The 25418-nt window shown below is 36.4% G+C and overlaps 1 protein-coding gene across 8 annotated transcripts in view; it reads right to left on the bottom strand.

Moving 5' to 3' along the window:
* ERBIN (erbb2 interacting protein) overlaps positions 1–25418 on the bottom strand; it is a 118007-nt gene extending 92589 nt beyond the window's left edge. For 3 of the 8 annotated variants that reach the window (XM_068176967.1, XM_068176968.1, XM_068176964.1), the window contains exons 1-2: positions 24929–25149; positions 5253–5364 (exon numbers count right to left, since the gene is read on the bottom strand). The gene's annotated coding sequence lies outside the window, so the exon portion shown is untranslated. Of the gene's footprint in view, positions 1–5252; positions 5365–24509; positions 24791–24928; positions 25152–25389 lie in introns of those variants that run through there. The other 5 variants (XM_068176962.1, XM_068176969.1, XM_068176966.1 and 2 more) reach the window with 5 other exon arrangements.

The raw sequence follows: 25418 nt of genomic DNA, 5'->3' as shown, positions 1-25418 counted from the left end.
TCATTCACTTTAGTGGTCCTAATATTAGCCTCCTAGATATCTTAGATAGACCCCCTTCATCCTTTACTTTCTAAATTCTTCTGCTTCTAACCCACAATTCATTGCTATAGCTTTTTCCCTCTTCATTTAATTAACAGATGCACACTTCTCACTACTATATTAGCCTGTTTTAGATTCAATGTTTTCTAAGCATCTAGTAGAACATCCTTTAACTGATTTCCCTTCAAAACTGAGTAGGAAAGAAATTTCTATACAGATGATTTCACTGAATGGCTTCCAAGTGATCTTTATAAAAAGGAACAAATAAATGCCTCTGATTAAACTTTGTATTTATTACATACAATCAAGTCATTTCACAGTCATTTATACGTTATCAAAAACAAGGAGGTTTTAAATACACTACTGGTTATTTGGCTCCTTTCAATAATAGGTGTGACTCCAAATACTTTTATAATTACTTCTAAAAATACTGCATCCATCATCTTTTTTAATGAACATTTTAGTATTAGTAGTACAAGACCACCTGCACATAAAATTAAGTTTCCTGTGCTTAGGGAGTTAGTCATCCTGTATATGACTGCAATTTGATAGTCCATTCCAAGCTATTTCTGCTGTGGCCACAGAGAACATCAATTGATAAGTGTTATTTTTTTTCAGTTCTCATCAAAATAGAATTGTCCTTTTTCTTCACTTTGCCCTTCCTAAATTGCAAGCAGCTATTTTAACCATCAAACACATCACTTTTTCTACCATGGATCAGTGATACTACACAGATCAACCATAAGCATTTTCTTTTCTCCTTCAAACAGACTACTCAACACTTTTTTCTTAATTATAGAATTATTCATCAATCTTTCATGAGCAGTATTTCCAGTATCTTGCATTTGTATTAGAAAGAAGTTGGATATTTTTCCCTCTGCACATGTTTTAAGAGATATTCTACTTGCCTGTTCTCTGTAACTGATGCTTACTTCAAGTCATTTTTCTCTGAGGAAAATCTGTCATCACTTTTCACCCTAAAATAAAGCTACTGATTCATAACAGGAAAACCCACTCGTTTTACACCGCTTACCTAGTCAGCTAGCTCACTCTTAACATCTTTATCCTCATTTGCTTATCAACAGAAGTATCAGAAGACCACTTGGACCTGCAGAAACAGTATGCTTTTTGTCCATTTATAAAAACACAACTGCCGGTCTGTCTTGGATGGCTAGAAGTCTTCAGAGATATGTAATCTATAGTACAACATCATCATGGCAATATAGCATTCCAAAACACACAGCACTTACCATGCTACTCCTTCCCTATTAATTAAAGCAACTTATTATTTTTGCTTTCTGTGTACAAGGCTTCTTTGGACTGAACTTGATACAGATTGGCTAGCTTCAAATTTACCTGGTCTTATTTAAGGAAATCCAGTATTTCTCATCCTGATGTGGAATTCTATAAAACATCTATACAGCTCTCAACACCATTGTTGTACGATCCTCCTGACACAGCAACGATACAGGAAGAAAATAGTAATTTTTATATAAAGTTCTGCAATTAAATTTGTAAACTCATACAATTCTTCATATTAAGATGAACATTTTGGCAGAAAAACAAACTATGCCACATCCATTACAACTACCCACAGCTGCTTATGACATCACTGAAAGTGAGCTATTCTATCAGGCAATTCAGTTTCACCATCATTTCTTCCCAGAAGGAGAAAAATATACTTTCATATTACAATGTACACAACTGGACCATTAAGAAAAAATATCCTGGGGTTAGCGGGGGAAGCAAGGAACAAAAGGAAAGGAGGAAATTGCCAGAGAGGTCTGCGACTGACACAGAAGCAATATCTTAACTGAAGAAATAGGCACTGGCATTCAAAGACAACTGTCAAAAGCAAGTTAACTTGCCTACATTAGATAGCACTTGATTCTATCTCCATGGAATAATGCAGATGGAAAAGGATAGAGGGAAGAGGAAGTAAGAATATTCTCTGCACACTTCCCCTCTGACACCACCACACATTTATGACACTGTTTAAGAAGTTCTTTATTTGCTAGCTGCTAAATTGACAAACAAGATTCAAGAACTGCTTACATAATGCAAGCATGAGTACCCCAACATCTAGCTTTTGCACAGAATTAAACAAAGTTGCCTTTATGGAAACAGGATGTTTTCCTTATAATACCCAATTCTGGCCATGTGACAGCCAGCAAGCTTGTCACCGAAGTCCACCTATGGTAACATAATCTTGTTTAGACTCTCTTAGCAGGGCACATATTTTAAGGGACAAACTAACTACTATTCCTTCTGCGTCCTTAAGAAAAAAACATTCAACAAAGCAGCAAAGCAGTCAATAATATGTTAATAGAAGTGCCTATGGGTCTGAGAAACATGTCAGTTATTGAGACAGCATGTCCCATAACCTCACCTACACTCCAGGGAACACCAGGCTCACAGAACAATGAGTTCCCCAAGTGCATTGCCAAGATAAAATGTATCTCATGCTGACTAGTTTAACCTTCACAGCTGAAACACCTGAGATATGTTTGAGCAGGCATTTCACACCATAACTCGTCAAATATAACTAGGAAGGGGGAGAATTTGGGGCAGCATTTATTTCTACAAAGAGAAAGGAATCAGCAAGTCAAGAGGGCTCACAGATTAAATATGCAAATCAGAGCTTATGTAAGAATCTTGGAACATGTCCAAAATAAATAAGTCAAAAGAACACCAAAGGGATGGGATACAGGGGATCCTTTTTAGACAACGCAGTTTTCTTTATTCAGGTGGAATTCTTGATAGCAAGACAATGAAATAGGAATTTTCTTAACTGAGTGTAATTACACAGATTCAAAATTGCATCCTTAAATAAAGCATTGTCAAAAGACCAAATACACTTCAATTACATCTCAAAAGAAGCTGCTATACACTGTAAGAGTGAAGATTACAGAGTTTTGTCTAATTCACCTATCAGACGATTACAAAAAGTTAAAAAATAAAAGAACTCTGACAACTTTTATTCTTATGTTTCTTTCATATACTTTGGCTGTTCTCAAGTAAAAACTTGTTTATCGTTTCTATTTCCATGTCATATTTCAGTACCTGTAAATACATGTTGATATATTACGTTCACATTGGATCTAAGCATTTAACATTGTGCTCACTATGAATTTAGCAGCTTGACAAATACAGCAACTTTTCCAGAAACCTACTCATTACAAAAAGCTTTTGAGAAGCTGGAGAACATGCACTAAATTGGCATTAAAAAGCCTCTATCCAAGATGATCACATAGTGTGAGGAACACTTATTAGGTGTTTTGTAATGCCTACAGTAAATTTTTCATTACAGCATGCTTTACAATTCAGCTATTAAAGACATGTGTGCAGCCACAAGCTTATCAAAAAGCATTTCCTTCACAATCCTATTCTTTTTAGCGGGTTGAGATTTTCTTCCCCCAATAAAGACTCATTAATCAAAGCTGCTAATCAACTGTTAGGAATGAAAAGGGGACTAAAAAGCAAACTACTGCAAAGCAAGAAACAAACTCTAGATCTAAGCATATCATTTTAATTACCCCAGTAATACTGAAGTGTTTCCAAGTAAAAACAAGCAGATTCACAATGAAACTAGGATTATAAAACAATATTCTAATTTAACATAAAATTATTAGCAACCTTTAAATATGTGTATTTGCCTATTACCTCACACATAATCAATGTTACTGAACAATATTAGTAGCATAAAAAAAGAAAGAACACCCTCTAAATCCAAGCTGTGCACTGCCACCTGAACTCTCCACTTTGTGGTTAGCTTGGCACTAGCAGCTTATTAGAAGTCCCAGCCTATCCAAATGATAAAACTTGTTTCTCTTTTTGTGACAGTTTTTTCCATAATATCACTCTCTAGTCAGAGAATTATGAAAGAAATCACTGAAATTTAACAGAGAAAAATGGCACTTCTTAAAATTCTATAAACAAGGATCTACAGAAATAATTGTGAAGCCCTCACACAGAACATCAAGTACTTTATATACATATACACATATGTATACATATATAGAATTTTCCTCTCAAAAAAAGAATATGCTCCTCAAAAATCTAACTTTTTTCATTAAAACCCACTCTTTCCCCATGAACTCATTTTCAATAAAAAGTTCCTACACCTTGTACTGTCTTTCCACAATTTTACCTAATTTACGTATCACGATGTCTCTATTTCCAAGCACATAGTTTCAGCAATTATTAAGCATTTAAAACATTATTTTTGCCATTAAAATATTTCCCCCTCTCAAAAGTCAAACATTTTCTGTGGCTAGTTACACTTATTTGTGGGTGCATTCTAACTATATTCTTTAATCAGAGCAAAAGATGGTGAGAGCAGAATAAAAAAAAATGCATTTGTTCAACAATCCTTATTGGCACTAAGACAGTGTATTATCCTACTCCAGTATATACTGTAATCTACCAAAGATTTTTGTGGCACTTCAATTAGGGACAAAAACTGGACAATAAAAAAAAGGCCACATCATTCTAGTCAGTTTTCCCATATTCTGCTATGATCCCTTTCTGAGCATCTATGTGCATTTGCTATTAAATAATGCAATGAAAAATAAGTTTAAAAAACCATGCTTTCAGTCTTAGCCCACCCTAAACATACCATTAACAAGTATACAGAACCACAACAGTATACACATTCAACTGAAAAAAAAAAAAGCTGACTAACCCAACACAAAAATAAAACTAACCCAAATCACACTAACCTTTCCCTAGACAGAACAACAGCATTCAAGTTAGCTTATCCAGGGCAGAAATATTTTCTTGAAATTCGTTTTATTTCTTGCACAAAGCTACCGGAATACATTACCATAAAATGGGTTATGAATTCAAAGTAAGCAAATAATGCAGAAAAATAAAGCAGAAGCAATGGAAGTCATTCTACACAAGTGCTCACATAGAGCTGTACCAACTTTAAAATACAAACAGACCATGCTCTGTGACCCAAGTGCAGCAGACAGTGCCAATACAGCGAATATTCCCAGCACTCCTTGAGAGAAAACAAACATAATTCACATTTCTTATGCATCATCCCTACAAGCTACTGTAATACAAATTCAGCAGTTAAAAATTTGCCATTCTTACATGTGAGTGGGAGAAGATATTAATAGCACACTTAAGAGTGTAACTGAAACAAAAATTGTGCCAAAACATATATTTCCCCATATCTCCTTTAACATATGTGGACAGTCACCTACCCAAATTACTCCACCACTGCCAATTTACACCATAGGAGCCTGAATCAATTTCTCAGCTGGGACCACAGATTCAGCAGGACATCGAACAGTTTATTAAACCATCCACATGGATCTGTGAAAGAGAATTAAGAAGAGTTTTCAAAATGATGGGTGTAAGCGGCCTTGCACAAAACTATGACAGTTTCAAATCCACACATTTACTTTGTGGATACACCAAAATCAAACACAGACAACACAAAAACAGTAATATGTAGCTTACCAGAACAACCACCATTCTATCAACATTAATTTTTGCTCTTTGTCAAATCTGAACATAATGCAATCTGAAAAAGCAGTGTGTCAAAATACAGAAAAGGTAGAACTGATTATGATCTTCTCCTTCTATGGCAGCCAAAACTGAAACATACACTTGCAAGCTAGAGTTCAGAACAGCTTTCTATTATTTGTATGAATGGAGTCAATTATCAGATTAACAAAATGTAACCAAAACCAACAAGGAGTTACCTGCAGGACCTGGACTGAATGACTTCCTCTTTAAAGTTCTGATGAATCTCATGCATGTTCTCTGAAAGAGAATCTACACTACCCACACAGACACAAATGCTCCCAAAGGCCTCACGGGGAAATAAAACTCACTGCAACAAATGAGCATTTAAAAAAAGCTTCAATTGTTTAACTGGACCTGCCAGCTGCCTTTCATTTAGCTTAACATCATATTTTACTGAAGGTCTGCAGCCACAGCTATTGACAAGAGTGGAGACGATTGCTTACAAGTAGTTGGATCTATTTCTCAGAAGCTTACTCTGCCTGGTGAGCTTTTGTGGAATATTGCCATACACTATGTTCAGAAAACCAAGTTTTAATATGTGGTCCTGGCTAGTAGGCCAGAATAATGCAGTAAATCTAAGATGCCTGTGAAACACACCCATGGCCCCATCTTAGTGACATTTGTTGAATACAGTTCAAATACAGTGCCAAAATACAGAAGAATGGTTTCTCATCTGGTTTTAAAACAGATAATTTGTTTAATACATCTCACCCAAAAGAAAAAGGTCTGTTAAATCTAGGTTTCTGTGTTGATAAATGGAATATTTCCTGAAAGAAGTTATTCTTCAGGAGATCAGATCCTGTTTAGTTCTTAATACACAGTCACAAAACTGAGTTTCATGATTCCTGGAGTTTTGTGATTCCTAAAGTTTCTACAACAAACAGCAGCAACAGAATTGCCAAGAAAATAAGTGTTTCTGCCACTGCCAGAACACTGTGAGATTTAACAAACCATGAAGCATCCATAGTAATACAGTTGTTTAACAGATCTTAGCTACCTTTTCCAAAATATCTGTTTTACCAGCTCCCCAGGGTGCCATGGACACCCCAGCTAGAAACTCTAAAGGATGCCACGGTTCATGACTGCACTGCTACTTTCCTGGCTTTCTCAGGAATAAAAAAATTGGGCTGCTGCCCCTTAAAGCAGCGGCTCTGAATTCTCCTTAGAAAATTTTCCTACTGCTTTCCCACTTATAACCAAAATTCTTGCATGGTTGAAAATACTAACATAAGTATCACATTAAATCAAGTTTATATCTAGCCAGCAACTCCCTTCATATACACCCTGTTTAGGAATTGATGGTCTATGATGTAAAGCCTGGAACAGCTTTTTTAGCTCTTAACTAAGGAGAGCTGACTAACTTCCCTCTCTCTTGTCTTGTGATCTTCCAAAGAAGACTGAGTTCAATTTGAAATGTAAGTGGTATTTTTACAGATAAAGAATGGACTGTTGAATATGCTGTCTCTTCCAGATTACCTAGTCAAGCTTGTGACTACCTGGCATCCATGATATAAGTGCTCTGTGGTGATGTAGACTCCAAAAGTTAATAGCTAAGGAAGAGTAAGAAGGTAAGAATTTTACACATCTTCAGAAGAGAGACCTTTGACACTTCTCCTAATGCCAGTATTCCCCACAACAGGGTAACTTAGAAAGTAGAACTAAGGCTATGGTCTACTTCTAGCTTTTTCATTATCTGAGACTTGTAATTTTTAATTAAAACACACAACTTAATTAGTATCAACAAGGCAATCCAACTCAAATCCCTGATGGACAGGTCACTCCATACTACATTTGAGTTATAAACCCATTTCAGAACAGTTATGAACAGCCAGAACTTTTCAGAAGTAGACAAATTTGTTCTGCTGAATACCAAAATCATCCCTTGCAGACAATATGTTGGAGCTTTTGTGGCTGCAAATACAATTAGGAAAAGAATCAACTTGGATTTTACTCTACTATCACACTTGTGAAAACGATGCTGCATTAAAAAATATTACTTAAAAAACAGAACCATTTTTTTCCATTTTACTGTATCTAATCTGCTGTTACTGTTACTCCATTTTTTCAATATATTACATGAATAATCAGGGTTTGCTTATCTACATGAAATTTTGTTGAAGTCCTGTGAAAATTTAGATGTGGTTAGTACTGCTATCAAGTACGTCAGAGTTTGCAAGAACATATCTGAGAGTCTATGCTAAAATGACTGGTAATATTACATTATAAACCAAGGGTATCTATCACTTTGGCTACACTTACTGGAAAAAAGTGTCAGATGGAACACCACAATGGATGCTACTTTCATTTTCACCCAGAGCCAAGAAGCATCATCACACCACTATCTTAGCAATATAAGAGCGACTAATGACAGCAGTGAGTAAAGAAAAAGATAGCTTAAAGCAGCAAAATTAATTTCGAAATATTCTACTGATCAAGCTTTAATACTGTAAAAAAGATTAGTTGAGATATTTATTAAGTCAGTTCTACTGAATCAGTAGATCTATGCATAAAAACATTTTGATTTCATAATGAATAGGAAAAAAAATAATTTAGTACCACAGGATTCTTCCCCTCCATTTTATTCATCTACCATGACAAATTTTAAAATGCTATTTAGATTTCTTTTAGTACAGTTTAGCTGAATCCAAAGTGCCAAATAAGAAAAATAGGAACTTATGAATATATGGGCATAACTACTAGCAATGCACATACAAAATCAATATTTCAGCAATTACATTAATGCAGCTGGTCATGAACTGAAAAAAGGTTTCCTCAACTGCTTTCTGAAAGGAAGTAAATACTTTGTATTTTTTTCCATTAAGTTGGACAAACAGAGGATGCATATATTTACAGGTAACATAATTATCCTATATTACAAGACGTTGCTTTGATGTGTATTTATGCTACTTTTAAAAAAACAGTAATAAGTGCTTAAACACACTTGACTACTACCATTGAAAGTGTTTAAAGATAATCTAGTTGTTAGAAGCTAGGTGACTGGCAGGAGAGGGCATCAACTAGCAGATACTCTGTGAGCTGAAGTATTTGATGTTGAGTAGCTGAATGATTTGTAGGCAACCTTAACACTTAAATTCTACACTGGATCCTAAGGTCTCCTCTAGATCAATGACTCAAGGGGAAGGGTAGGAAGAAACCCACTCCAGCAGTACATAATACCCTCACTAAGCTCAGCTTCACTACTGGCTATTATTCCAGCATGCAAGACTCACAGTTCAATATTCGAGTGCCAGGACTGATACCAGAAAACAGCAAAGAGAGAACGAGTAATTTTTATGGATCTTTAAAATATTGTCCCCCTGCACCCCCTGCTTATTTCAAGACACAGAGATATAAATACAGGCACATACACCCAAAAAGCAGTGTTCAACTTGCCTTCTAACTACACAGCAGAACAAATGTAAAAATACACAGTTATCTTTCACAGACCTTTTCTGCCCAGCATTTTAACATATGCCAGATGCACTGAAACCATATGCCAGTCCCTCAAAATCTGACTCTTCCCCAAAGCCCAAAATTGCAGCATAAAAAAAAAAACAAAAACAAACCACACCAAAACCCAAAAACTTTGTGCTTTAAGTGGAAAAAATGCAGGAGAAAGGTAACTCTAAAAACAGTAAAAGTGAATGCAGTTGATACTATTTCAGTTACACATTCAATTAGAGGGGGAGGGATTAATGCAAATATGAAACTGTACCAAAAAAAAATATACCTGCCCTCAGGTTCAATTTCAATTTACCACACTCTAGATTCTTATTATAGATAGACTCTCAAAAATTAAATAACAAATGAAGGAAACAAAAAAAAAGTGCAACTTTTTCCATGCTCATTTGCAAGGTCAACAGATACTTCAGTATCTTAATAACTAACTAGACTATGAATACATTTAAGAAAAAAAAATCCTAGTATATTTTCAATCTGGGGATGCGGAAAGGAAATGAAACAACCAGTCTTTGCATCACATTTTGAAAATTCCAGTCACAGAGAAATTAATATCATTATACTAGTTACTCTCAAGTATGCAGAAGATCATCATTTAGAAATTATCTTCAGAAAGAATTCAGTATCTCCAAATCCTGCACAGCTTAATCGTTGTACTAATTTGAAAGAAAAAGCCTAATACATAAGTTATCTTCCCAATTATAATGTTCAAGAAAATTTGGGACTTAATATATTCTGAGCTTTTTTTCCATCTTTGAACGGGAAAATAAATTATTTTACAGCAAACACTATTTCCCCTGTAATGCTACATCAAATAACTTATCAATCAACCAGAAGGTAAGGTGTTATTTTACAGAAAAAAGAGCAGGACATACAAATAGACAACTGCTGTCATAAGAAATAGCTTAACTGCTTAAGGATGTGTTGAGAACTATCCATTTGACACCTTAGGATTCCAGCAAGCAGGCAGCGTACAACTCAGCTATCAGAAGTAATTGCTACTAACAATGGTGTGCCTGGAGAAGGAAAATGTCCTCACAACTCAGTTTAAATGTTTTTCATGCGATGACTCTAAGAAGTGCATTGCAGGAAGCAATCTAAACTCAGATAACAAGAATTACATTTTAAACTCACTAGTGCTTTAATATATCACTGCACTGTAGTCTCTCAAGAGAGGCAGACATAAGCACAGTATCAGAGACTTAAAAAGTGCGTAACAGCACAAATACGAGCTCTTTCTGTTCACTTCATGCCCATGAGTGCCACCTCCTCTCTCATATAGGAGCTTAGCCCTTCTGAAACAGGTGGGAAAGATCAGAAGTCACCTGCATTTCATGAGTGCAGTACAGTCAAGTGAGGCCACTATACATGGCTTCTCAATACAGTCCCAGAGCACCTACACACCCAGCTAGCTATCTTCCTAGAAGATTTGAGAATGATGAAGCTAAATGTCCTTCCATCCTCTGCCCCCTAAATTATCTTGCACTTTCAATCCCTACATGAATAAACGTGATTCTATCCTGCCCATATGAAATAGAAAAAGTAAAATACCATATAGACATGGCACACTCTAGGTGACAGACATTTCTAAGTCCGTCATTTTGTTGTAATACATAACATATGAACTTGTTTACTAATTATACCAACTGCCCATCACCTGTCTGTTTTCCACTCATACTAGCCTTGAGGTCTAATCTGAAGGAATAGCATGCCACATTCAAATACTGTTGACCTACACATTTCAATCAAGAGATTCCTCTAGATAATGAAAAACACAATGAAACCAGAAACCCCAATGAACTAAATAGGCTAGATATATAAGTCTCAAAAGCAAGTGCTCTGAAACGTAGCTTTGAGGAGAAAAGGTCTTCACTGTTTCTTCTCCTTTTCCATGGTTAGTTTCTTCTTCTTTGCCATGGCTGCACTCCTGTAGCAATTAAAAACCATTTTACAGAGAAACATTAAACTCCCAGCCTACCGTCTCCTCAAGTCTAGAAGTCAATCTGCCTATGGCAAGAAAAAGTAGGAGAGATGGGAGGTGGTAGACTATAAATCCGCTGAAAAGAAGATGTAACTTGGTAAGTATCCCAGTTTTTAACTGCACTTTTGACTTTTATGTACATATTATCAAGGATCAAATCACTGATGATGAATAGCAACATTTACATTTATTGTGCGTAAGTGGAAGACTATTCCAAATCAGCAAGTGGAACTCAAGAGACAAGTCAATCTCTATCACGTAAAATTCAAACTACAGCCTGCTGAAGCTAGAGTATTCCCTGCTTCTCCCTCACACCTACCTTTTATTAAAGCAAGAGTTTCATAATCACACTGTAAGTCCAATCAGTAACTGATCCAAAAAGCCTAAACCTGCAAGACATTGAGGAGAATTTTTTTTCATTTAGATCAGTTTGCTCAACAACTCACTGACCTTCAGTACCATATCTCCACCTTCAATACCTTGTCTTCACTTTCAATACCTTGTCTTCCTTCTGATGCAAAGAACCACACTGGAAGCAAGAAGGAAGTGTGCAAAGCAGATGCAGCAGAATGTAAGATTAGACATTTAGCCAGAGGCTTTATAAATTAAAACTGCTTTAAAGTAAAGGTGATAACTTCATTATTACTGGTATTTTTTTAGCACAAAAAATGTATCCAAAATATATGCAAGCATATTTTAATGCTCACAATAGCACATGTTGATGGCAAAATTAATTCATGTGTGTCACATTTATATTTTAGTCCACCTTGGATTTATAGTTTTAGTGGCGGGGCACGAGGGAAGAATTTAAAAAAGAATTAACCATGATATATATGTACAGGTAACCAAGAAGAAACAAGGATACTCAGTGAATCCAGTGAACAGTTTGGTCCAGACACTGACTGTGCCAGTACTTTTTTTACTCTACAAAACTGAAAGAAATATTCACAGGATGTGGTCTGAACTTCAAGACACTATGGCTCAGCAAGTGCTGTAAATGTTTTTGCAACGAAAACTCAATTACATGCCTACAAAGCAATACTTTAAATTTAAAAGAGACTTGAGGAAATGAGGATAAAGCACACAAAAGTACACAGATGATCATCCCCAACATGTTAAGTTAAAAATTTACATACTTTCTTTCTTTTAACCAAAGCAAAAACCATTTATAAATTTTAAAGTGACCAATACAAGGAGGTGTTTTGCAAAGAAGCACTATTAAGAGAAAGTCTCAGTTGTTCACTTTGGCCTAATATTAAGGTTAAAAAAAATTTAGAAAAATCTTCAATTAATATCAACCTGCAACTCAAACCATAAACAGATACACTGAATAGATTATAAAAATTGATATTTATATACACAAGAGTGCCACTGATTTAGATGTATCTTTCATGTGTCCTACTGCTCTTAAAGTGTAGTGAAGATACAAAAAATGCCAACTTCCTAGAGTATCAGAAAGCTGCCACTTTATAGCCCATGATGCCCATAACTTAGAGCAGAATGTAACCTGTTTCCAATACTGATAGTAAAGGTGATTTGTCCTAAATCAAGTCCATGAAATATGACATTTCCTAATAGACTTCAGATGCTTGGATGTAAAGCAAGGCTAGTAATTACTATGAACAAAACCTGTCTCTACACTGCACCCAAATTTCTCATCTAAATTCCTCTTCTACAGCCCCTCCTACCAACTGATTAACTTAGAGCCACCCACACCATGCACCTCAAAACCAGACTTAACAGTAAATCTTGATAAAAAGAAATAGAAACAGCTTTTTTTCATTAAAAAGAATTCTTCCATGATGCTGTCTGCTGTTTTGCCCTCAAATCAACATTACCAAAGTCTTAGAGAGCTTAAGGAGAATGGACATCTTCAGAAAGAAAACACAAGAAATAATGAAACAAAAGTGTAACAGTCAATATGCTTTTAAAAGTTACAACAGTTATAAATCCAGGTCAATTAAATTACAGGGTAAAATTAAGTTACAAAGTACCTCAAAATAAACAAAAACTACCAAAGATAAAACAACTCAACTGTTTAATGGAGAGGTATAAATTAGGTATTTACAACCAACAGCACAGGAAAATCTTGGAAAAAAAATTAGAATAAATGTCAAGGAGGGGAAAAAAACCCTGCAGATTTCATAGCATTATTTGTCTATTAAAACCAGAAATGACAAGTGCTTTGATGACAGTTGCAGTTGGTTAAAGAGTGAGAAAAGACAATACATAATAACTCTTGCAAATGCACTGCAATCTGCAAGGTTTACATGTTCCAAAAGGCGAAACCCAAATTTTATTTCAAGCTTATGCTTTCTGGACAACTGCATTAGCACTATGATAGCCACAAGTCCAACTCGAACACAGGTGTGTGAACTAATTTCCAAGTCTGTTTGAAAACCAATTCCTGCTACTCATGATGACATGGAATAAAGTGCAAGTAAGATTCAACTTTTAGTATTTCACACTGAAAATGCTGGTGAACCAGGCCAGACTCAACAGAATGAACACATAGGTCTAAGGTTCAGGGAAGAGAGGAAGACCCACAGACACTTGCCTGTACACATGAAGTACATTTCAGATACACTAAAGAACAAAAGGAAAACATCGTCATGGGAAAACATTTCTTTGAGGTACCACTTCTGATACTTCCTACAATTCAATAGCTACAGACCACTCCAGTAGCCACTGACAGCTGGGAGACAAGCAGAAACACTGGAATTAACTGTGCTTGAACAGGTGAGGCCTCTCTGTGGATAACAGGACCACTACTCCTTCATGAAACACAAAATTTGATGACTAGAATGAAGATAAACACCAAACTTCAAAGAACAAAGAATAAGGAGAAGGAAAGCTCATGTGTACCTGAACATATGTCTATAGATTTTCTCATACTTATTCCAAAGAAGGCTGAGACCAATCAAACTAACACACATCACAATCAGGGAAGGCAGCTGAACCGCCAGAATAAATACATAAGCAAACAATAACCCAGCTGGCTTGGACCAAGATACAAACAGGCAACTCCAGGATTTGTATTGACTCTCAGCAGACAAGGAAATCTTTAAGTGGTGGTACCATTATCAATGGACAGCTAAAAATCTCAGGGACTGGATTTTAAACCAAAAAACAAACACAACAGCACTGCCTTTTCAACTCTAGAGACATGAATGTATCATGCTTCCAACCCTTCTTTACAACAGATCTCTTACAATCACCCCAAAAAACTACAACAGTTATGGCCTCTGCTACAGACTCTGCTTCACATGAAGCTACTCTATTAGTAAATGCTTGTTTTAAATAAATCTGTGCTTTCCACAGCTATGGAAGTAAAATATTTGCCCTCTCTTCTCTTTCAAGGACCTCTCATTTCTTACACAAGACTGAACAGCAATTAGGGTGTTATGTAAGTTAATTTACTGAAGTTAATTTTTAACTCCATTTCTAATCATAGGGATTGAACAACAAGAAAAAAACAAGAGAAAAATTACATCCAGAAAGAACAAGCAAAATTGCTTTAAAAATATACATACTTCATTCCTCTGTCTTAAAGAGGCTGTTAAATTATTTCAGATCAGTAAAAATTATGCAATATACTAGTTAGAAACTAATCAGATGAAATTACAGCTTTTAGATATACCTGTATTTTTCTGTCAAGGTACTTTTTAATACCTTTGCCTTCTAGCTAGGAGAAATTAAAGTGAATTCCCACCTACTTTGCCAACACAGAATAACAAGCGACAAAATGCTTGGTGTCTTTATAATAACAAAACCCTGCAAAATTTGGAGCTAGCAAATGTTCTTACTCCTTGTCTTGAGAACTTGTTGGAATTAAGACGTTGAGCAGAAGCAAAATCCTGCACTGGTTATTTTTATCAACCATGGCTTTCTATCTGCATTATCAAGTAATTACATACTTCTCTCAGTGTTGTAAAGAACACATACACTACTAGCCTTAAAAAGCAAACAAACAAACAAACCCAACAAATAAAACCTAAACCTCCACCAAACCAAAAAAAAAAAAAAAAAAAAAAAAAAAAAAAAAATCATCCACCAAAAACCTGCATACTGTGCACAGGCCTAAATATCCAAGGAGGAAAATAGGAAAATATAATTATGGTTTTCCTCTTCCTTCACTCTTATTGACAGACTCCTGGTTTCAACTTCCAGCTATGGCATATGTAAAATAAAGAAAAAATAGGGGATGGGGAAAAGAAACAGTAGTGAAAATGCTAACAGTGTAAGTCAGCAATTGGTAGTTAATATCATCCTCAATATGAAAAGCTCTCTTTAAGCTCTTAACTGAGGAAATAAAATATGTTTGAAAAACATAATTACCACATTCTGTTTCACGTGACTATGGTATTTTTATTCATTTGACATATGCTGCTTCCTGAATGGATTTAATGTATTTTGGCATTCCAGAACAAAACTGCTCTCAGTGTTTGGCACTTCATGTACAATGCAGCCAGGAAGCCACTCCTTAAGACTGTGCAGCCATCTGCAGCAGACACCAAAGGTTTTTGACAAGCAAGCTGCACTGCTGTAAATATGCAGTATTTAAATATAAAAGAAAAGTTCTCATCTATTAATCAGACTCTGCCATAATTACCAGCAGATAGGTGATCTACAACATAAAACATGTCAGCACAGAAACAAAAAAGGGAAAAAAATTAAAATATACTATTTCTTATCAGGTTACTGATTATTTAAATGCTTACTAAATTGTATGGTCTACACAAAAAAAATCCAGTCCCTGATGCCCTGTCTTACATGCCCTCTCCCTCAAAAATGCAATTCCCAGAATTCCTACCTAAAAGCTAGGAAGGCTCAAACAACAGAGATCAGAATAACACAGCAGGCGCAGCACACTTGAGATACAAAGTAAGCAGATGTTGGGTACACAGGAGGGGGAAGGAAGAACCACACTCAAAACCCTCTAGCTAGTAACTGCTCAGTAAAACAAATCCAGACAGGTTATATAATTCAATCTATGGTAACAGGAAGATAAATGGAAACACATTCATAGATCAGAGTTCAAAGGAAGTACGTGGGGGTATATATATTCATTTCCTATTTTGAATTTGGCAGATTTCAAAAAAATATATCATACCAAAAACTACAAATAAACATGCAACCCAACATTTAAAAGATGCAGTGCACTAGTGCAAGTTACTACTTGAAGAGAAATAGTATATAGGACTAGACTTCCATTTTACTTTATAATTCCTCTTCCTTTAAAGAACACTTCTGTCTACTAAGTATTATCCACTTCAACAAGCCAGTTTGGTTTTTGTTCTTACATGTTTAGTATAAAATGCTGTACTAAAAGCAGAAACCTTTATTCAAAATGCAGCTTTAAATACAGTTTCACTTCAATATGCCTTTTTCACTACAATAAGGAGTGGTTAGAATAAGAAGTAGACACTATTTTTAAAGAAAGCAAAGATTCAAAAACTGAAAAAGAAATAAGTTGTATTTTCCAGACTCTAAGCATATTGTCCCTCTAGTTTATACAATAATTATGCTACATATTATCTCAATATTATTCTCAACAATTTTAAGAATTACTGCCCTGGACATATAAAGGAACCCCTGAAGCTACTTACCTCTGTCTATGGTTTTTCTTTACATTAATTTTACAGCTGATACATAGATCCTAATACATGCCAATTAGCTGTTTGTAACACTGATGCAGAAGAATTACTCCTGTCTGCATTGGCTGGGGTTCTTTCTAACTACAACACTCTTCACTTGTTCCATGTGGATAAGCAGTGTTTTTCTTGTCCTCTATTTACTCAGCTTTTCTCTCACAATGCATGTTTGATTTTTGCCAATTTATAATCTCTTTTCACTCCCAACACAGTGATGAAACACTGGAGTTAGTATTTTTGTACTATTTTTTTTCCTTTACTTAGTGTTGTGTTCCTCTAAGTGAATAGATGATGATTAAAAGGAGCTGTTATGTTATTTTTATTTTACTCTATCAGACATTTTGCAGATCACATAAGCAACTGATACAAAAAAAATAACAGAAGGTTATTCTTGAATAGCCTCCAAAATATTTTTGCCTCTTTAGATAGGGAAGAACAGGAGTGCACTGCTTACAATAAAACTTTTACAAATAACTTAGAATTTAGACAATTATATTTAAGTACACTTTCTCTTAAAAGTGTTGTTTTCAATAGGGATAATAATTTACTATCGGAAGCCAAAAACATGCTTTTCTCCTCACAGATTTAAGATGCACTAAAACAATCTTCTTTCTCATCAAAATGCGAATTATAGCCTCAAAACTGAATTGGAAGTTGATTTAATAACACACAACTAAAAGCGTTATTTAATTTCTGATACCCTGTGCTTTCCAGCATGAGAAAAAATAAAGGTACAATACTACTTTGACACTACCAAAGTAAAAAGTAGGACACTGACATGCTGATTTGCTATTAACATGTCACCCTCTTTTCTCAGAATAGGAAAAAGTGACTGAAGAGCACAATGCAAGAATTCCAGAGAATTTCATAGCTGTGACTTCAATTAATTTGAACCATCCAACGTGCACTTTAGACTTCTCAAAGATTAAAACTATGTTAATACAAAACTGGAGGAAATTAGTAACATTCTGATTTTGAGGGAAAGTTATTCCTCTGCAGATATTTCATGCTATGAAGCTGAAATTTAAAATCTGGAAATTTAACACCTGTGGAAGGATGCATGAGCTACAAATCTTAACTGAGCAAATATATATTTAAATTCAGTGGAAATAAGCAGGGACTCATTCCACAGACAAGAGAGATTTTTTAAAAGGTTAAGGAACAATTTGTTGGTTCTTCATTGGTTAGTTTATGTAACAGGAAAAGCAAAGTAAGAAACAGAAGAGAAAAATATTTATTAACAATATGTTTCTTTCCCACTCTGTAACACTTTCTTCTAACCTGCTCCATTGACAAGGCCATAATCTTTCCCTTGACACATCACCACCTGCTGCTGCAAAACCAATTCAGTAACTGATATCATGAAAGACTACAGGATATTTGAAATGTTGACAATACATCTCCAAAAGATCCCACAACTTCCCACAAAAAAATCCCACATAAATGTTTGCTTGCTTTACTGTCTTTTTCTCATAACAACAGCATTGCAAAACCACAGAATAATGCAGGATCCTCAGCATTTCTTCTACTTTGTTTCAGTAAAGCAAAACAAAATAAATGCTCCCTGAAAAAATAATGAACACACTCAGATAAATTAAAATTAAAGAGTAAATTAATCTCAAGTGTGTTAAAATCAATTTTAAGTATATCTTGCTTTTCTAGTACTTGTATTACTTACATTTGTATTTAGTTAGATGAAATACCTGGTACCAGACCAAAAGTCTTAACTACTAAATCAATAGTAACATACTGGAAGAACAGGATTGTCTAATAGCCATAGAAAGCTCACATCCCCACAAAATGATCAGGAAAACAAAACTCTCCTAAAAAACACAAGTAAGATGCACTATAGATAAAAAATATTACAGTAAAATAGTAAAGCTCTGAAGGATTTTTTCCTCTATATCAATGTTTCCAATCTTATCCACCAGGATCAGAGACAGATGGACTGCCAAATTCTGAGTTCCAACTGATTCTCTCTCCTTGTCACATTCTGAGAACATTGTTAAACATTTATTTCCATCCTTTTTCACCTCTTCTTACTTATAGCCCTTATTTTTTGTTCCTTTGTTTTAAAGTTTCCCAACACCCATATGTAAACCAATAACAGTGACCTGGCAGAAGTCACAAGAAAACATGTAGGTTTGTTCCAAACACTGTTGTCTAGCACTGCACACTCAACTCCCTTTGCCTGTAACTCCTCAAAGAGGTTTAAAGAACTCATTAATTACTTGGAATAAATCACCCTGTATAAGTTTACTACAGCATAGCAGGCACGGTATAAAGACTGAATAGGTATGAACCAGGAAGAAGTGAAATTTTGAATTTTATCCCTCAGTAATGAAATTTTATTGCCAATCCCCCAAAAATATAGAGCAGTCCAGAAATTAAATAACCAACAGAGCTCCAGGGTTAGCACCACATATGATTTTGTGACCAGAAGTAACCCAAAATGAGTATGTTCTCCCAAAAGGAGCTATCAACCTCACATTCCAGGCCACCCCAGACTAACATGCCTCAGCAAGCTAACATACCAGCAACAGGAGACCAGTGAACATTATCTGCTGTCTACATGTTTACTGATCCTCCTTCAAGTAGACCCATCTCAAAGGCCAAAATGAAACCTAAGTAAATTAAATATCTAAATATCATATTCAGTAGCATATGCATGGAAAGCAAGCATTTACAAAGCATTTAAGTCACGAATTATTTAGACTGCTATGCTGACACACTTTTCAGTCTAATTTTACTGAAAATACAGGCCTCAGTCTTGTAAGTACCATTACAGCCACGCTTTTTTTTTTGTTTTGCTGCACCATGAGCGTGCATAAGCACATACAGATTTTTAAGCAACAACTTTCCACAGACCAAAAAAAAAAACTGTAATTCCTAATAATAAATATTCTCTGACATCCAGTTTCAAACATAAAAATCCATGTTATCTTCATGGTTACCTGTAAGACAAAAGACCTGCAGTAACTTGATCAAATTGACAAATTTGATCATTTGACAATTGATCATTTGATTGATCGTCTGAATTATTACTTCTCCCTCTGATAGAGTAATGCCAGGAAGACAACAGCCACATGGGGAATATGCAGCAGCTCAAAACTTAGCAGTCTATCAGAAGTCTTCTAGACAAGCCTGGAAACACTTTCCACCATTCAAACATTTACAATTATACCTGCAGTCATTCTACATGACCAAACCTGTGAATGACATTCAATCATCTGGCACTGAATTTTAGAGGTTTCTGTAGATGCATTGATACAGCTGAAAGCACCTATGTCCTCTTTTCTGCTTCTTAAAACTTGGAGGTTTTGGAAAATATGTACTGAAAAACTCCAAGGACAAGGAGGGCAAAGAATGCTGAAGAAATAATTTCTGCAAACGTACTTATCACATACCCCACATCATGGGGCAGAGGACAAAGGAAGAATATGAAACTTCTCTTCCATAACTGTCTGTGAAGATGGAACCCCTTACACTGTTGCTGCAGGAACTATTCATGCCAACTTAGAGATGAAAACTGGTGAGAAGACTCCAAAGGCAACAGTAAAACCCAAAGCACATTACTTCAAAAAAAAAAAAAAAACACAAGACCACCCTTCTGCATCTATCTTTAATGCAATACCAGAACTTCAAATATTTTGAATTTATTTATTTATTGGGATTGGAGCTTTCCCCAACAAGGAGAATAGAGCCCTGGCCACTTTGCAGGAAAATACCACCCATTCCAAATTAACACCTAAATTATAAATGTTTCAGTTCAAGTATTTGTAACTTTTACTAATACTTCAAACCATCTCTGAGCGCCTTTCATTCCTAAAGCTGGCCACAGACAACTGACACAAGAAGTAGCCCTTGAGCACTACAAGCTCACAGCAAGACAACTATATCCCAACCTACACAAACCATCTTATCTGGTGAAATTGAACCTTATAAGGCTCAGTTACCTTCTGACATTATTACAACTACCAGAATCTCCACAGCAGCCAAGATTGCTTACACCACCCTCAGACTCTGCTCAATCATCACCGTTTGTTCCTATGCATAGTGATCACTTAGTGTCAAGTACCTACAAATTCCTTCCAAGAACAGAAAAAAACTAATCTACTTTTTAACTTAAATTTTTAACTTTAACTTTTTACCCTAGGCAGGACAGCTGCAATGCTGGTGTTCTCCAATGTAAGTACACTTCAGTTTGGTTGCATTTAGACCAAAGGAAGAGGTTTGTTCAGTTTTATTTCTCAATTATGTGAAGTTACAATGTATTTTTGAAGGCAGAATTGCAGCCTAGTGTTGAAATATCACACTTCTGTATCCCCTTTACGGAAAGTACAAAGAGTAATAATTCAAACACCTGTACTGAAATTCAAGCATCAGAGAAACAAGTATCTTAAAAAAAAATGACTTTGATGATGTTTCTTTGGATCCACTGAAATTCAGGACTAAGTCCCATCTGGTCACCAAAACTGTTACCAAAAATCGGTAAAAATAAAAAACTTTTTACCCCCAAGGCATCATTAAGAAGGAGGCATTCTTTATGTGGCTGGATGCCTGAGAGGATATGGTGTCTTCCAAAACACCATGCATGCTGAGTACAGAAAAAGCTCCTGTTTATACACTATATTTTACATACAAATTCATTGATTTCCTGGAAAACACATACATATGATAACCATTTCCCCAAAATCATTAACATATTTTCCCTCCCCTTTCCACATGCTTCCTTCTGTCCTGGGGGTCTCTTTGGTGGTCCCTGGTGGTCAGCAACCCCAAAGTCATAGCTGACTGCTTGGGAACTGGTAAAAGTTGGCACAACTGGGCTGGTTCCTTTCCAGTTCTTCCTAAAGAATATGTATTGTGCAGTTCCATAGGCCAGTGGTTTTTGAAGAATAAGCATTGTAATAGCCCATCAGGTGCAAACAATTTTTCATCTGGCAACAATGAAGGCAAGCCAGCAGAAAAAGCCTAATTATCTTGAGATTACTATAAAAGAAAAATAGTATTGATTCCAGCATAACAATTTTTTCCATTTTAATTAGACGAGACATACATAAATCTCTCCTAAATCAGCATCCATATTTTGAAATCTTATGTTTTTAATATTTAACTCAATATCCAAACACTGTATTCTTAGTTCAAGGTGAAAGCTATATTTCAGTGAAGTAACCTTTTTACAATTAAAAAATCCTAAAAAAAGTCCCATTACCAATGGTTAAATACAGACTATTTACTACTCAAAATACCTTCAATGTTTTCATTCTGATAAGAAAAGTGTCCTTTGACACACTGTTGCACTTACTGAAAAGCCAATAAGGTAAAATAGCAATGTTTACAAATCTTCATTTTCCAGATGATATTCATTTAACTATCTATTTCAAGTGTCACCATGAATATTTGCATGCTCACATAGGAATACTACCTACTATTTTCATGTCCATATGAGTAACTCTTCCAACAACTCCACTAGTAACTCATTTGGAAAAGGTTAGATTTCTAATTCCTCTACATGGATTAAATGTCAGGCACTTCTTCAGCAGATCAGGTTATTCTATAGGGATAATCTGCTGAAGATATGACATATCAACTATTTGATCTTCACATAACATTTTCCCAAAAAGATTGTCCTTTTTGCTTTGGAGCAGGAAGGACAAAAATAAAACAAGAATGCAAAGCAGACAGACAGTGATTCATTACAGCCCTACCGGAAAGCCAAGCTGACAAATTTGCTCCCATCACCTTCTATTTCTAGGGCCTACTGCTAACATGTGAGGTATAATCTATGTTACACATGTGCAAGGCTTTCCTTAGCTTTGATCTTCCAAGCATAGCTCTTAATGACTGGGACTAAAAACTCTCAACAAATTCCACCAAGAACAAATCATAACACTGTTTTCTTAGACCACCAACTTAATACACTAAGAAACTATCCTTAGTATTTCTCCACAGAGCCCCCTTATCCACTCTATATGAACATGATGTGCAAATTGATACCCTTTATGTTTACACTCAGCATTATCTACTGTGCAGCTTATGCATAAGACAAATCTATTCATATTTTACTAATATAATTATCATCTTAATGATAATCACGTTCCATAGTATGCCATATACGGCAACTTCTAGCTCTTTGACTGCAAGCATACCTTCTTACAATTAGCAATATTTACTCAAGCTTAATTTAATTCATGAATAAGAACCAGTCAGGTCAAAAGAACACTTCCCCAAATCATCAACACATAGCTGTAAAAGTGCTGTTTCAAGCACATGAGCTACTATGTGTAAGATTAAATAATTTTGTTCATAATAAGAATATCAATGTCAGACTGATTTTCAGTTGCGATCGTTGACCTCAAGAAAGAACACATCCCTTCATATTACTCCTAAACTATGTTAATGACATAATGGCATTCAATGATATAACCATGAGCTGTAAGCAGGACTGAATCACACTTTCATCATTAAAAATGGCCTTATCCATTGCTACCATGGTGACAAAACACTAGCATAAAAAGTTGTGCCTCCACTATAAGGAACTATTCTTCTACACAGCATTGAAAAATATCAAGTGCATCATGAGAGACACAAAAGGCCTGAAAAGAAACAAAATTGCCCTGATTATGAACATACTGGTTTACAACTAAATTTGTCATGCACCGCTACAACTCCTCACCCTCCCCTCAAGAATCTCAAGTTATTATTGGGACTGAAACACTGCTCTGGAAAGGGATGCTTCTTTGTAAAATGATTACTCTATTCAGACTTTCTGCCAAGCATCAGCCACATAAGGAAAGCAAAGTTCATTACCATTTATTTTGTCCAGATCTTTCTGATGCCTAAGAATAACCCTTACTGCTGCCTAGAAAGGTAAGTCTATAAATTGCAAGTCAAATAATTTATTTGTTATAAGCCACTGAACCCACTTTAGGCATTTATATGTTAACATTTTTTCTTACAGTATATCAAGCAGAAGGAGTTGGATTATTTTTTCTTAAAGCACTAAATTACTCCACGATGTTAAAGAACTACCTGTGTAGGAGTATTAAAAATTTTGCACAGAAATTACTTTGTCCAAGACTCCCATATACCAATATATGTCACTACATTGGCAAGACTGAAGCACACACATCTTATCTTACCAACATGCTGCTTCTGAGTTTGACAAATAGGAACAAACATTCCAGAGCTATGGTTTCTACCTCGTTCTAAACATTCACAATATGAGAAACTCCTTGCCACGAAAGAACTAACCTGTAATTAATTGTCCCTTTGATGCATGAGAAATAAACGTACATCTAGTTAGTTGGTGTAACAAGCGCTAGAGGTACAAAATCTTACACTAAAACTTCACATTTAATTTCCTCTTCAACAGCTTCAAAAAGGAGTTCTTTCAAAAATTAGAAAGGGGAAAGTGGTCACCAAAACCAACAAGGCTACATTAACAGCTTCAATTGCACGCACTTTAAAGAAGTCAGACAACTAGATATCTGCTTTGGTTTTGTTCTGTATTTTGTTTTAAATGAAGGTTCTTAAGATGAACTTTGCCAGGATCAAAATGCAGGATAGACCTCCGCTATACAAGCTGAAAAACAAGCAGTCCAACCCGTTGGTTTGAGAGTAGAGAGGGTAAAGGGGAAGAAGACGGATGACTGCAGCAATCGAAGGTGGAAAAACTGCGACATTTACAGATGACCAGGAGGGCATATTTTTAAAAAGAAACTTAACAGCAACCCTGAAGAAGTCCGGCCAGCCACTAACCGATATTCCAGAAAACAACGCAGACAAAAGCACGAAGCCTCAAGAGCTTTCGATTAAATAAGAAATATTACCTCCTCCATGACTTTCTCATTTCCCGATAAGTTAATTGTACTCGCAGGGTTACCAAACGTTTTGCAAGGGAGGGAGCTGAAGAAGCAGTTACGCAGTCGAGCAGCTTCAGCTCAGTGCCTTCTCAGACCGAACAAAGAAACTTCTGTGTCCGATGAGATTAAAAACTTTCGGTCTCACAGACTCTTTCCCGGCCTCCGTGAAACCAGTGCCTCGGTTCACACGTTCAGGCGAGACGGGGAGAAACACAATGAGCAGCTAAACAGAGCAGGCCAAGGCGGAAAACAGAGACAAAATATAAAGGCCGAAAACAGGATATAAAACGAAGCCTGAACTCCTCGCTTTTTTCTCCACCCCCTTCCCAGAGGAAGGATTTTTCTGTTGTTTTTATTGCTGCTGATCCCAAGCCTTCCCTATTTACCTTAGTTGTCGAGGCGTCGAAACCAGATCCAGGAGGCAGGAGTTTCTTCCGACCCCAAGTTAAATCCAATCGAGTTTTCTTCTTCAGGGAGAAAGAAGGCAGAGAAGGGGGAGAGGAGGAGAAGGAATGTTAGCAGCTTTCGCCGAGGACGAGGGAGTTCGTGTGCACGGGGAGAGGGCTCCACAGCAGCCGGGCTCCTCCCGGCCCCCGCCGAGGTCTGCCCCGCGGCCGGCCCCACGTCGCGCCGGCCCCGCCCGGCGGCTACACCGCAGCACCCCCCACCACCCAGCGCGGCCCGGCCTGGCCTGGACCGGCCCGCCCGCCGCCGCCCCTCGCCCGCCCGCCCCCCCGGCGCGATGGGCACCGCCGCTCGCCGCCGGCTGCACACCCGGGGTCGCGCTGCCCGAGCGCGGCCGCCACCGCCAAGGGCTGAAGGGAAGCGGGATGGCCGCCTGCCTCACCTGCCCGCCGCCGCCGCCGCCGCCCTCGC

This window comes from Anomalospiza imberbis, chromosome Z, assembly GCF_031753505.1.
Source record: "Anomalospiza imberbis isolate Cuckoo-Finch-1a 21T00152 chromosome Z, ASM3175350v1, whole genome shotgun sequence".
NCBI classification, from domain to species: Eukaryota; Metazoa; Chordata; class Aves; order Passeriformes; family Viduidae; genus Anomalospiza; species Anomalospiza imberbis.
This window is presented reverse-complemented; position numbering and strand designations above follow the sequence as displayed.